Source organism: Musca autumnalis, unplaced genomic scaffold (assembly GCF_047663935.1).
Source record: "Musca autumnalis isolate F117 unplaced genomic scaffold, ASM4766393v1 scaffold_1, whole genome shotgun sequence".
Lineage (NCBI taxonomy): Eukaryota > Metazoa > Arthropoda > Insecta > Diptera > Muscidae > Musca > Musca autumnalis.
Genome location: NW_027411644.1, coordinates 24,133,135 through 24,146,454, shown reverse-complemented (window position 1 = coordinate 24,146,454; position 13,320 = coordinate 24,133,135). Strand labels below are relative to the sequence as shown.

The following is a 13,320-nucleotide window of genomic DNA, read 5'->3' as shown; positions in this document are numbered from 1 at the left end:
ATTTTATACCTTTATTGTTCATTACTTTTAACCACAAAATGCTTAAATTATTTCACCTCAGAGCTGACGATTTTTTATTGTCCGGAAGTTTAGTTTTTGACTAAACGGAAATCTTTACAAAACAAAACACAACAAAAACGAGAACAAAAACATATGAACATGGGATACGTGGTGGTATTTTCATATGAAGAAGAATCTCTTGACTAACATCATGGATATCTATAAATAGTCACATTTCCCAATTTCCCAGCCAACGCCATAAACCATTTTGTTCCACATATTCAAGTTGAGTGGCTGCGTTGTTGCTGCTACCATAGCTGCTGCTTCTCCAACTTGATACGTGGATTATGGTCAAACACAATTCGTCGGTGTCATGCTTAAGTGTTCCACACGCCATTTGCCTGATTCGAGAAAAACTCAAGTTAATGTTTAAGGCCATACAGGACAAAAATGGTGCAATAATACAATACTTTAAGAGCTCAGTTCTACTTAACTAAACTCATAGAATATACCAGTAGTTTATTTTAGTCAGATATCTGTGATAGTCTAGAAGTTATGGCCAATTTTTATAATTGCAAAAAGCTGCTGAATTGTTCCATGGAATCTTTTTTTCATGTTTTTGGCAGTTTGTATCACATGGAACACATTTTGTCACATTTCAAACAAAACACTTTTTATCAATCGTGTTCCACCTCCCTTATATGAAGTGCTACTGTTGAGTTGAAAAATAAGGACTTTAAATGAAACATTTATTTTTCTCATATAAATACAATAAGGACCATTATTATAGGTTTCCTTAACATTTATTTAAGAGATTGCCTCCACTTATCACTATTTTTTGTGGTAAAATCGGACAAAACGGATTGCTATTTTGCATTTCTAAGGTAACATAAAACATTTAACGCGTTTTTCTTATAATACCATACTTTTAGTCGGGGTCCACAATAGCTTCAAGTCGAATGAACGTTTTTGCGTATATTTTTGTGGACTTACATCAAAATTTTGTCTTTAAACTAGGGATTTTTTTGTTAAAATGATTGATAAATTTTTGTTTTTATATAACAATACAATACTCAAAAATATTTGGATTTAGAAACTATTATTCTTCAGTTTTTAAACCAAGTCCTTTAAAACAATTTGTTCCATACGCCACATTATTCGTAACTTGGCAAAAATGGGCAATTTTTTGTTCCAAACGCCATCATTTTTGGTGCGGAACAATTCGTTTTTGTCTCTTTTTGTTCCATACGCCAAACGTCATGGATATGGAACTAAAAAGTTCAAGGTTGTTTTGTTCCATATGCCAGGCTTTATGGATATGGAACAAAACGACCAGATTTTTTGGGTCACAAAGCGGATATGGAACATACTGGCATCTGAATATCTCAGAAATGATAAAAGATAGGGGAAAACCGACCAAAAAATCTGAAAGAGCACGGTTCAAAACCTTGTAAGGTACCTTTATCTCAAAATGTCAAAAATGGCGTATGGAACACTTAAGCATGACACCGACGAATTGTAAGTCAAATACTCTGGTTGTTTGTTTAGCTCAGATTGCTGTTAGTAGAGCTGGTTTTTAGTCGGATAAGTTGCTGGATGCCTGGTTGGATGGTTCCTTGCTTGGTTGGTGCTATTCACGTTATCCTCAATTTGATGTTTTGTGTGATTTTCGTCCTTAAACAACACAGAACCCAAAACGAAAATTCAACACAAAACCACGACAACAAAAGTTGAGAGGATCTGAAGACAGAAGAACAAGAAAGTAACAGGGATTGAGGATGTAAAGTATTTTGCGGAAATCAAAATCTACAATGGATACAAGATCTGACAACATATCTTCTGCGGACAGACGACCTGTCAAAAATTCTTCTAAGGACAGAAGGCGCGGTCAAAGTCTTCTGCTCCTGACTTTTCGAAAGGTCTTCTATTCATCTATTATATGTTTTTTATAAACATCTATAGACAAAAGACCTGTTTCCTATGGGCAGAAGACCGGTCAGAACGTCGTCTTCTATGGACAGAAGACGTGCCAAAAGGTTTTCTGCGGACAGGAGACATTTTAGTAAGTATTCTTCTATTAGCAAACCTGGGGAAAGGTCTTCTGTGGACCGAGAACATTTCAGAAAGTCCATTCCTACTGGCAAAAGCCCGACCGAAGGTCTTTCTATTGACAGAGAACCTTCAGAATGTTTTCTATGGACAAAAGTTCATTAAAAGGTCTTCTATAGACAAAATACTTTTCAGGTGATCCTCTTTTACTGGTGGAAGACCTGTCAAAAGGTTTTCTTTAGACAGAAGACCTCCCAAAAGGTCTTTAATGGACAGAATACCTTTCAGTAGCTCTTCTTCTTCTAACAGAAAACCTATCAGAAGGTCTATTTCTACTGACAGAAACCCGTAGGATGATATTTTATGGAGAGAAAGCTTATCCGAAGGTCTTCTTATATTGATTTAAAATCTTTTATGAAGAGAAGACCTATCAGAAGTTGTTCTTCTACTGACAGAAGACCTGTCAGAAGGCCTCCTACAGACGGGCGACATTTCAGAAGGTCGTCTACAGACACAAGGCCTGACAAAATGTCTTCACGAAGAACGATCAGTCTCACACAAGACATGTCTGAAGTCCTGACAAAAGGTATACATTTTAGAAGGTCCTCTTCTGCTGACAGAAGACCTATCGGAGGATCTTCTGTAGACAAAATTCCTGTCAAAGGGCTTCGATGGGCAGAAGACATTTCAGTAAGTATTCTTTTACTGACAAAAGACTTGTCGAATGTTCTTCTGTGGACAGAAGACATTTCAGAAAGTCTTCTTCTACTGACAACAGGCCCGTCCGAATGTCTTCTATGGACCGAGAACCTGCCAGAATGTTTTCTATGGACAAAAGTTCGTCAAAAGTTATTGAGATTAGACCTGTCAAAAGGTCTTTAATGGACAGAATACCTTTCAGTAATTCTTCTTCTACTGACAGAAAACCTGTCAGAATTTATTCTATGGACAGAGATCTAGTCAAAAAGTCATCAGTGTACAGAATATTTTTCAGTAGTTCTTTATCTACTGTGAGAAAACCTGTCAGAAGGTCTATTTCTACTGACAAAAGACCTGTAAGAAGGTATTTTATGGAGGGAAGACCATCCGAAGGTCTTCTTATTTTGACAGAAAATCTCTTATGAAGAGAAGACCTGTGAGGAGGTCTTCTATGGGTAGACAGGCTTGTCAGAAGGGTTTTCGAATGTCTTCTATGGACATACGACTTGTCAAAAGATCTTCTGTGGCCAGAAGGTCTTCTTCCACTGACATAACACCTGCCAGAACGTATTCTATGAAAATAATACCTGTCAAAAGGTCTTTTATTTACAAATCACCTGCGTTCTTCTACAGGAAGAAGACCTGTCAGAAGGTCTTCTTTGGAGAGAAGACCTTTCCAAAAAGCTTCCACGGACAGAAGACCTATCTGAACGTCTTCTCCGGACTTTTCGAAGGTATTCTATGGACATAATACCTGACAAAAGGTATTGTAGGGAGGGAAGACCTTTCAGAAGGTCTTCTTCCACTGCCAGAAGGCCTATCAGAAGGTCTCCTACCGACAGAAGTCCTGTCAGAAGCTCTTCTGTGGACAAAAAACCTGTCAAAAGGCTTTATAAACAGAAGACCTATGAAAGGGTCTTATTTTACTGAAAGAAGACTTGTCAGAAGCTTTGCTATGGACAGAAGACGTGACAAAAGGTATTCTAAGAGAGAAGACCTAAAAAAGTCTTCCTCTACTGTCGGAAGACTTGTGAACAGGTATTCTATGGACGGAAGACCTATCAGGGGGTCTTCTATGCGCCTGTCAACACGTCTTCTGTGGACAGAAGACATGTAAACAGATGTTTTATGGACATGAAACTATTAAGAAGATCTTCTATGGACAAAAGACCGGCCACGAGCTATTTTATGGACCTGCCAGAACGTTTGTGTAGACAGAAAACTTTTTAGTAGACCTTCTTCTATGAACAAAATCGCATTAAAAATGTCGCCTACGGACAGAATACCTTTCAAATGGGGTTCTAAGGCAGAACACATTTTCGTCAGTTTCACTAAAAAACCCACATACTACTGTAATCATCTGTTTGAGTTGTTTATACAAGAAAGTGATATGTACCTTCCAGAGATTCATGTGTGACTTCTCATTCAGGTCTGTTTATTCAAGAATGTAACATTCTAAGTATCCCCTTCTAACTATTTAAACTGTTATACAGCTATGTATGTGTGCCCATACAGATGCTGTGTCCATATGAATGGTTCATTGTTTTTTGTTGTTGCTGTTGATGGATGACAAACCAACCCACATTTCTATCTAATGTCTGTTTTTGTTGTTTTATGTTTTCTACATAAACTAGCATTTGGTGGGGAACACCAACTAACCATGTATGTGGCCTATCAACGGCTAAGCTGAGTAAGATATAGAGTAGAGCAGGTTGTTCTAGGTGGTATTTATGTCCTTTCTTTGTAATATTTAACGACACACGTATTTGTTGTCACAAAAAGCCTAAGGAGGGGGAGGGAGAAACACAGACAAAAACAATAAAAACGAAATGGAAAATTAAAAAGCACGCAGCATATTTGTTGTGTCATCAGTCACTCAGCCAGCCAGTCCCATCAGAGGCTGACTGATGAAAAGATAGAGATATTAAATTTTTAATGAGGACTTCGAAGGCATTAAAAACAGAAACAATAAAAATGTTGTGTGCTTTTATTCGTATGGAAATTGATGACAGAGGGTCATTTGTGTGACGATGTTCGGCGATGTGGAAAAGGCCGTAACACCGAAATTGAAAATTGAAATAAATCAAGTTGGTATTTAAAAGCTGTAATAAAAAAGGAATAACAAATACAAAGCCTAGAAAAAAACAAACAAATAAATCACGGAATATCCATTAATTGCTTGAGGAAGGGTGGCAATGAAAACATACAGAAGTTATCTCAAAGCTAATATATTAATGAATCTTAAGAACATCGAGGCTAGGTTATATGTATATTTGGATTACAATTTGGGTTGTGGCTTTCTGATGGCAAGGATAATAAAATAAATAATGAACAATTCTGAGAAGCTTGGAAAAACATACGGTATATATATTTTTGGATTATTTAAAGAATTTTTGAGCCCAATATTGAGCCACTCATAACGTGGGTTATTTAAAGAATTTTTGAGCCCAATATTGAGCCACTAAAAACGTGGAGTATTTAAAGAATTTTTGAGGCTAATATTCAGCCTCTCAAAACGTGGATTTTGTAAAGAATTTTTGAGCCAAATATTGTTGTCTCCTCCTAAAGAATTTTCGAGACCAATATGGAGCCACTCAAAACGTGGATTATTTAAAGAATTTTTGAGGCCAATATTGAGCCACTCAAAACGTGGATTATTTAAAGAATTTTTGAGGCCAATATTGAGCCACTAAAAACGTGGATTATTTAAAGAATTTTTGAGTCCAATTTTGAGCTACTCAAAACGTGGATTATTTACAGAATTTTTGAGGCCAATATTGAGTCACACAAAACGTGGATTATTTTAAAAATTTTTGAGACCAATATTGAGCCACTCAAAACGTGGATTATTTAAAGAATTTTCGAGGCCAATATAGAGCCACTCAAAACGTGGATTATTTAAAGAATTTTCGAGGCCTATATTGAGCCACTCAAAACGTGGATTATTTAAAATTATTTAAAGAATTTTTGAGGCCTATATTGAGCCACTCAAAACGTGGATTATTTAAACAATTCCTGAAGCCAAGATTTAGCTTCTCAATACGATAATTCTTTAAATAATTTTTAAAGAATTTTTGCATCCAATATTGAGCCTCTAAAGAAGTGGATTTTTTTTTAAAAAATGAGTTCTCTCAAAACGTGAATTTTTTAAAGAATTTTTGAGGCTAATATCCGGCTTCTCAAAACGTGGATTTTTTAAAGAATTTTTGAGGCCAATATTGATTCTCTCAAAACGTGGATTTTTCAAAGAATTCCTGAGGCCAACATTAGCCTCTCAAAATGTTTATTTTTTCAATAATTTTTTAGGTCAATATTGCGCTACTCGAAACGTGGATTATTTCAAGAATGTTTGAGATCAATAAGATATCCCTAAATTGGATTTGTTTAAAAAGAATTTTAAGGCCAATATTGATCCTTTTGGTCCTCAAATATTTGACCGCATTTTGATATTTTTTCGCTTATTTTTGTCCTAAGTCTTGAGCTTCTTCTCTATGTTTCTAATCATCTTCCCCTTTTGTTCCCTTTTCAGATGCGCACAAATATCTTTATATTAGTTTGGCGTCGTAAAATATTGCTTTTGCTACTTTTATCCTCATTTCTACTCTTTGGCCTGTGGACTTGGGCGTATCTTGATACGAACCCCGGCTATCAACAAGGCTATGGTGGTGTAAATGTAAGTATTCCCATAAGATTCATACGACTTCTCACAGTTTTGCACCATTTCTCTCTTTTTCTCTCTCTCTCTTCCTCCCCAAAACATACCCGACTCCGACTCGGATGGTATAGCCAAGGACTCGTACAAAGATATCTATGTCTTGCAAAACCTCATTTCACAAGCAAATCGTGTGCTACGTTTCCAGCAGAAGTCGTCGAACAATAAAATAAACACAAAATCGAAAAAAGATTTACGCACGCAGTTGCATCCCAATAGCCTTGCTATTTCGGGATTGGGCCGATTCTCAAAACCCACCAAAAATCCAACATCCATAGTTATTGAAGATGCTTCGGCAAAAACGTTGTCACTGGTGGCTCGGCCCAAAAAACGTCCCATAGTTGGTGAAAGTTATCTCTTTGAGGAGGAATTGAATTCTGGAAACTCAGCAGAGGGTAAGAAATTCCGCCATGAATGAAATACAAAATCAAATGGAAAATGAGGCACTAATGTTATCATCGGCCGAGCGACAGACACAATATTAACATGAGCTAGAGCGTATGGGTATCCCGGTGGTGGCGGGCATCGGTCCCGATGGTGCCAAGCCACCACATGAACGCCTGGTGCATTTCGATTTGAAGGGAGCACCACCAAAGGTAAGAGTGCAAAGTAAGATAAATTTAATTCTACAGATAAAAAGGATTTCTAGGTTCCTAATCTAAAAATCAGGTATTCAGAAGAACTTTTAGGGATCTTCCTTGGGGACAAAAGATCTTTTAACGGCCTTCTAGGAGTAAGAAGACCTTTGAGATGTTCTTTAACGAGATATAATTTTAAAGGTCTTCCTAAGGAATATAAAAAATTTAGAGGCTTTTTTAAGGCACATTCGACCTTCTAAAGGTCTTCTATCCATTTTAATGTCTTCAAGGAGTCAGAAGACCTTCCGGTATGATTTTCTTAAATTTTTGTTCCTAACCCCACTTTTCTAATGTTTTCATATATCATTCCTCTTTCAGATCTCTTTTCTAAAACAATTACTGCCGGTGCTGAAAACTCTGGGTGCCACAGGTCTACTAATCGTATATGAGGGAGGACATGTTTCCCTTTCAAGACAATATTTCAACACTGTCGGCCAAAATGCCTATAATCGTGAAGAATTGAGGGTAAGTACAAAAACATATACATATCTCTCCTCATAACTAAAATCCCTTTCTCCCTCTCTCTGAACTCTTTCAGGACTTCTTGGAATCCTGTGCCCACTATGGCCTATCCGTAATGCCACTGGGGCAAACTTTTGGCCATCTAGAATATGCTTTGAAGTTGCAAGAATTTGCCTCAATGCGGGAGCTACCGGATAGCCCACAATCTATATGTCCCAGCCAAAAATCTTCATCGTATTTTATTGAGGCCATGCTCACCCAGGTCATGGAATTCCATTTGCAGATGGAATCCCTTAAAATAATGAATATACACATAGGTTGTGAAGAGGTGGCCCGCATGGGCGAATGTGTATAGTGTCGTCAGAAAACCAAACGAAAGCAGTTTATAACAAATGGGAGCACTTGAAGGTGGTCATTTGAGATGATATGTTGCGTGGCATGACCCTAAGCAAAATGCAAAACTCACAAATCGGACAATATGTTGAGCACATGATATGGGTCTATATATATATATACCCAAGTCTTCCCTAAGGCCTGGGCAGCATCTACCTTTAAGGGAGCATTTGGTGAAAGTCTCATGATTCCGCCGATACACAATCATTTGGAAAACAACATACGTTGGTTGGCGGCCATTGCCACGGAATGAGGACGTTTCTCAAAGGGATTCCAAGGCCTAGCCTTAACCGGCTGGCAGCGTTATGACCACTTTGCTGACTTGTGTGAACTTTTACCCACCCTATCGACCATTTCGTAGAGTTATTTTGAAACAATCTAAAGAAAAATTATTTACTGAAGGTCCTCCAATGTGTCTACCAATTGGATAAGCGCCGTTCCGGTCATCCTTGGTTGAATCTGCAACCGAACTCGCATCATTATCTGCTATTTTCAACTTGTGTCTATTTGGGCCATCAATTCTACAAATATTCGCTGAGACTCTATGAGCTGTTATCGGAAATTCAAATGTATTTGAATCAGGTCCAGGAACACAGTGCATGGATATCAGATTATAATGTCCGCCACAATTTTAGTTCACCCGTAAGGGCCCACGAGCTGACACAAAAGACACCGATTTATATTAGCGAGCTGCAGGATACGTCGCGACAGGCCCAGTAGTTGCTCTATGAAATATTTGATAAGGTAAGTTGAATAACTCTAAAGATTTTGTCTTATTTAATGGAAAATGAAATAAAATTCCCGTTACACGCATGTCGTGAGAGTAACGAGAACGCAAAAAGGCCTGGGAATGAGAAACCCGGCACCAGGAGTTCGTTGTTTAAACTAAATGCATGAATGAAATTCTTCAAATTGATCTGAAGAATTCTGAACAGGATAAATCAAGATTTACATCTACTATGTGTACTCAATTTGACATTCTGGAAGGCCTAAACATTACAAATGTAGAGACCAAAAAGGAAGTCCGTAAACTGCTGATAGATCCAGAGTCTCTAGTACATAGTTAGTTCACCAACCGGAGTTTTGCGTAATACTACCAATGGATTTAGGATCCTTGGATAGTATCTTGCGAAACCTGGCCGCTTCGTTTACTTCATGCTAACCATTTCCTACAGCAGCTCCTTTAAAGACCGTCGAATTGACAAGGAACCATATTTAAGACTCTCGCTATACCTACCTATATAACCGCTTAACTACTTTACATTGTTATTTTCTTCTCTACTTTCACTACACCATTGCCGAATTCATCGAACAGACCATCTATTCCACAGTTGGTTGTCTGCAACGTCATTTAGCTAATGCTCAATTATTCCTGCAGCCCAATCATTGGCCACAACGGCCCCTACCGATGATTTACTTTTGATATAGCATGAATCACATCTAACTGGAGGACAATCGCAACAACAATTTTAGGCGCAAAGTCATCGTCATAAACATCCCGACATGATGCCGAAAAAAAACACACATGTTCTATCCTATGGACCACTGTCGTTGGGGTAAAAAATTTGTTCACCGCTGTCGCTGACAAGTCGACATATTGCCCAAGCTTTAGCTCAGTCTTTGTGTCCGCAGTTATTGCTGGTGAACAGACCTAGTGACAGAATGAACAAAAAACAACGGTTACCAATTCTACGGTTGGAAGTTAATCTGTCTATTTGGCACGGCGAACAATCATGGAGAACAGCCACCTAAACCCTGGATTGAGCTCAAACACGAGTTTTCCGGACTCTCTACCCAAAAACAGGATTACGGTGAGTTTACGCTACGCTAATTTCCCACTTGTTTTTCCTTCTTTACTAACATATTTTCTTCTTCTCTTATATTTCCATGTTATATATACCGGTAATCTAATTAGTTATCCCATGGTCTGACTATCTGTCCGAGATTGGTGTATTAAAATGTCTTGAAAGGATACCAGTGCATGTCGGTCAGGTCATGTCTCAAACTGCTCCTCTTCGCGATGAGTGTGTGCCACAGAATATCTTTCGCTGGTTTTAAAAGAGTTTTGAGTTGAAATGTTTATTGCAGAGCTCCGATTTCCTCGTTTTTACTCGCGAGTGAAAAGTACTCGCGAGTGGGAGTACCCGAAGAGTGCGAGTAAAAAGTCCGATTTGCGCGTTTTTCCTCGAGTGTGAAAAATACCTGCGAGTGGGAGTACTCGAAGAGTACGAGTTTTACAAGAAGTTAACTGTCCACTCTTTTGTTTTATTTGGAAGCACTCGCAAGTACTCTTGGTTTAAAAATAAGAGTGCGAGCACGAGCACGAGTTTACTCGAAGAGTAAAATCGAGTGAAAAAAAATATTTTTTTGCCGTTTGTGTGTTGTTGCGTATGTAGTAGCGAACAGGTTTTAATGTTCCTGTGGACTGAATATGGAAAGAGCATTCCGAAGTTCAGAGGAGTTTATTCCGAAGTTTGAGTACTCCCGTTCAAACTCGCTCGAATTTCACTCGCGAGTAGAATTCGAGCGTGTATTTCGGAGCTCTGGTTTATTGTTTTGTTTATGGCATATTATTTTTATGAACTTCAGTTTCAATTTACAATTTACTTCACAGGATCTTCGTATAAGTGATTTTAAGCTTTCGATTTAATATACATATAATGCTCATTTTATTTTGTTTTAGCGGACCTATTAAGTAACTTTTTAATAACTTTACTCACAGTTTATTTTACAACAATTTTATTTGTTCTATAGTTATTACAAAGCCAAAAACAATAAATTTTAACTACAGTTCAATCGCAAATAAATTTTTAAATGTCTTTGATTTTCAAGCGCATATGCATTTTATTTTTAAATATGTTTTATTTTATTGTAGCTTTGCAATTTTTATGTATTTTAAATAAAGAGTTAACTGAACATTAAACATTGGTATCTTTCATTCATTTGGCAAATAGAGCCATACATCCAATCTTCTTCGTAGGTGTTGAAAGAAAGTGTCCATATATTTTATTGGAGGAAATGTTTCTGCTTTGTCAAATAATTTATCTCTCTCTTTTACTTCCTCTTTGTTCCAGAACCTGTAAGAATCCATTCCACGGTGGCAATTGTTAAACAAGTTTTAACATTTTCTACATGAAAAGTGTTCCTTTACTTGATGTAAGCATGCAATTGATATGGGAGCAATTCACAAGTTTTACTACTTTTACAATGCAAATACAAATGCTGTTAAGCCACTCATTCTTTAGAAAGGACATTCGTTCGAATATAATACTCAACTACAGAACATAAATATGATGTAAAATTCATATCTATATTGTACACATTAGCAAGTTTTTGCCGGTTTGGCGGGCTTTTGCACGAGTATATTCTGTACGGAATTCTTCCGCGTGAGAAAATCTTTAAGCCAAAATATGTAAAAATTAGGGGGCAATACAAATCATAACTACAGACAGAAATTACAAGCAATTCATGACCCAGTTTAAAACTGGATGAAAGTCAATGTGATTAGCCGAACTGACACTTTTTTACTTGTTATTAAAACGTTTTGCGGCGCCAACTCTACCTCGAAAACTAATAAACCGATTGCCATATATTTTTGTGGCCGATTTTTAAATGTCATTTCTGGAAAAATTAAAACTCCCATAAACATACAACAACAAAGTAATGTTGTGTACCAAATACATGCAATAACCACAGGGCACCCACCTGACTTTAATAACATTAGAATAATTGACAGGGAGAAAATTACGAAAAATAGATACATGCTTGAGAGCCTTCACATACAACAAATCATAGCCAAAACAATAAATTTAAAAGAAGACACTGACAACATAAGCCTTAATTATGGTATTGCAATAATGTAAACGATCTGTGATTCTAGCTTTAAGTCCTATTGTTTTCTTATGTTTTATAATTATAAGCTTAATGTAAATACGCGTCTTAAAGTTATTTCGTAAGTAATTATACATTATTATAATATCATGTTCTTGATTAATAAAATTGTAATATTTATTTTATTTAAAATAGACGATTCCCCTGATTAAGTTACCAAAACAGTGACGAAACGTAGGGAGAAACAGCAATAAATCTTTGTGTTTTATTTGCTAAAAATTCAAAGGCCTTAAAGCTAAAAATACACCACAATAATAAAATAAGAAATTTTGGCCAAACATAAAAACCAGTAAATAAAATTAAAAATTGAACATCAATCCTGCCAATTTATATTATGTATAAATACAATTTTGCACGGGGCACAGGATGACTTATCATAAAAAATAAGATGAGAAAACCAGTAGACCTTTTCGAGAAGACCAGTAAGTCTTCTGGCAAAAGAGTTTGAAGGTCTAATCTTAATGCAATTGTCTTATAACTGTGATTTTGTTTGCAAAAATTTAAAGGATCAATTGGACCAACAAAATAGGAATGAATAGACTATACTTCAGAGGACAGTGAATATCCTGTGAATTGCCCTCTAACTTAGTATAATATACCGTTTGTATATATGTTTTCTTATAGCTTTATTTCAAAATAAATAATGATTTTTGACAAAAATGTTGGTGTGCCGAATAATCTATATATATATAAAAATGGTGTAAAAAATGTATAGTAATTCATAAAACGAGAACGGCTAGGCCGATTTCTGTAAAATTTTTTGTCAGTTATTCGTATTTTCGAGGAGAAGGTCTTTACGGAAGAAAATTTCGGAAAACCTCTCTGGAAAAGTCGGAAAATTGGAAAAATCGAAAATTGAGTTTTTGTATGAAATTTTATTCCTTAATAGCGAGACGAAGTTCGCCGGGTCCGCTAGTATGTTATATTTTTAGAACGTAGAAAACATTTTTGCCTATCTTCGAACGTAAACTAAGTTTGGGCAAAATATATATATATATTAGGAAGTACAAAATTTGTTCGAATCGGTTGATCCGTTTGAGAGTTATCGTGCGCGCCAGCCAGACAGACTGACCGACACGGATAAGTCGACTCCAAATTGTCTGAAACGAATTTCGTCCAAACATACTTGGGGTATAAAACTATTATTTCGACGAGGCACATTTTTGGTCGTATCAAAGTGTATATACCCTTTTTAGCCTAAAGGCTATAAAGGTATAAAAATACAAACTAAAGTTGCGAACATTTTTGCGGTAATTCACCAGACGGCAATTCTTAATGGAGTGGAGTTGAAGTCCATGTTGAAATATAAACTGGCGATTGCAGTATAAACACCTTTTGGATTATGAAGAAAAATCATTTGAGGTTGGTGTTGAATTTATCGCAAATATTTTATAATTTGTGTTAATATAATTAAGTCCTTAATATTCTTGTTTTACACAAATAATGAATTTTATTAATTCTGGTATAATTTGCAAT

General features: G+C 36.5%; 1 pseudogene; it reads left to right on the top strand.

Moving 5' to 3' along the window:
• The window catches only part of LOC141395015 (hexosaminidase D-like), a 142,482-nt pseudogene extending 131,720 nt beyond the window's left edge, over positions 1-10,762 (top strand).
• Positions 10,763-13,320: the final 2,558 nt, after the last annotated feature.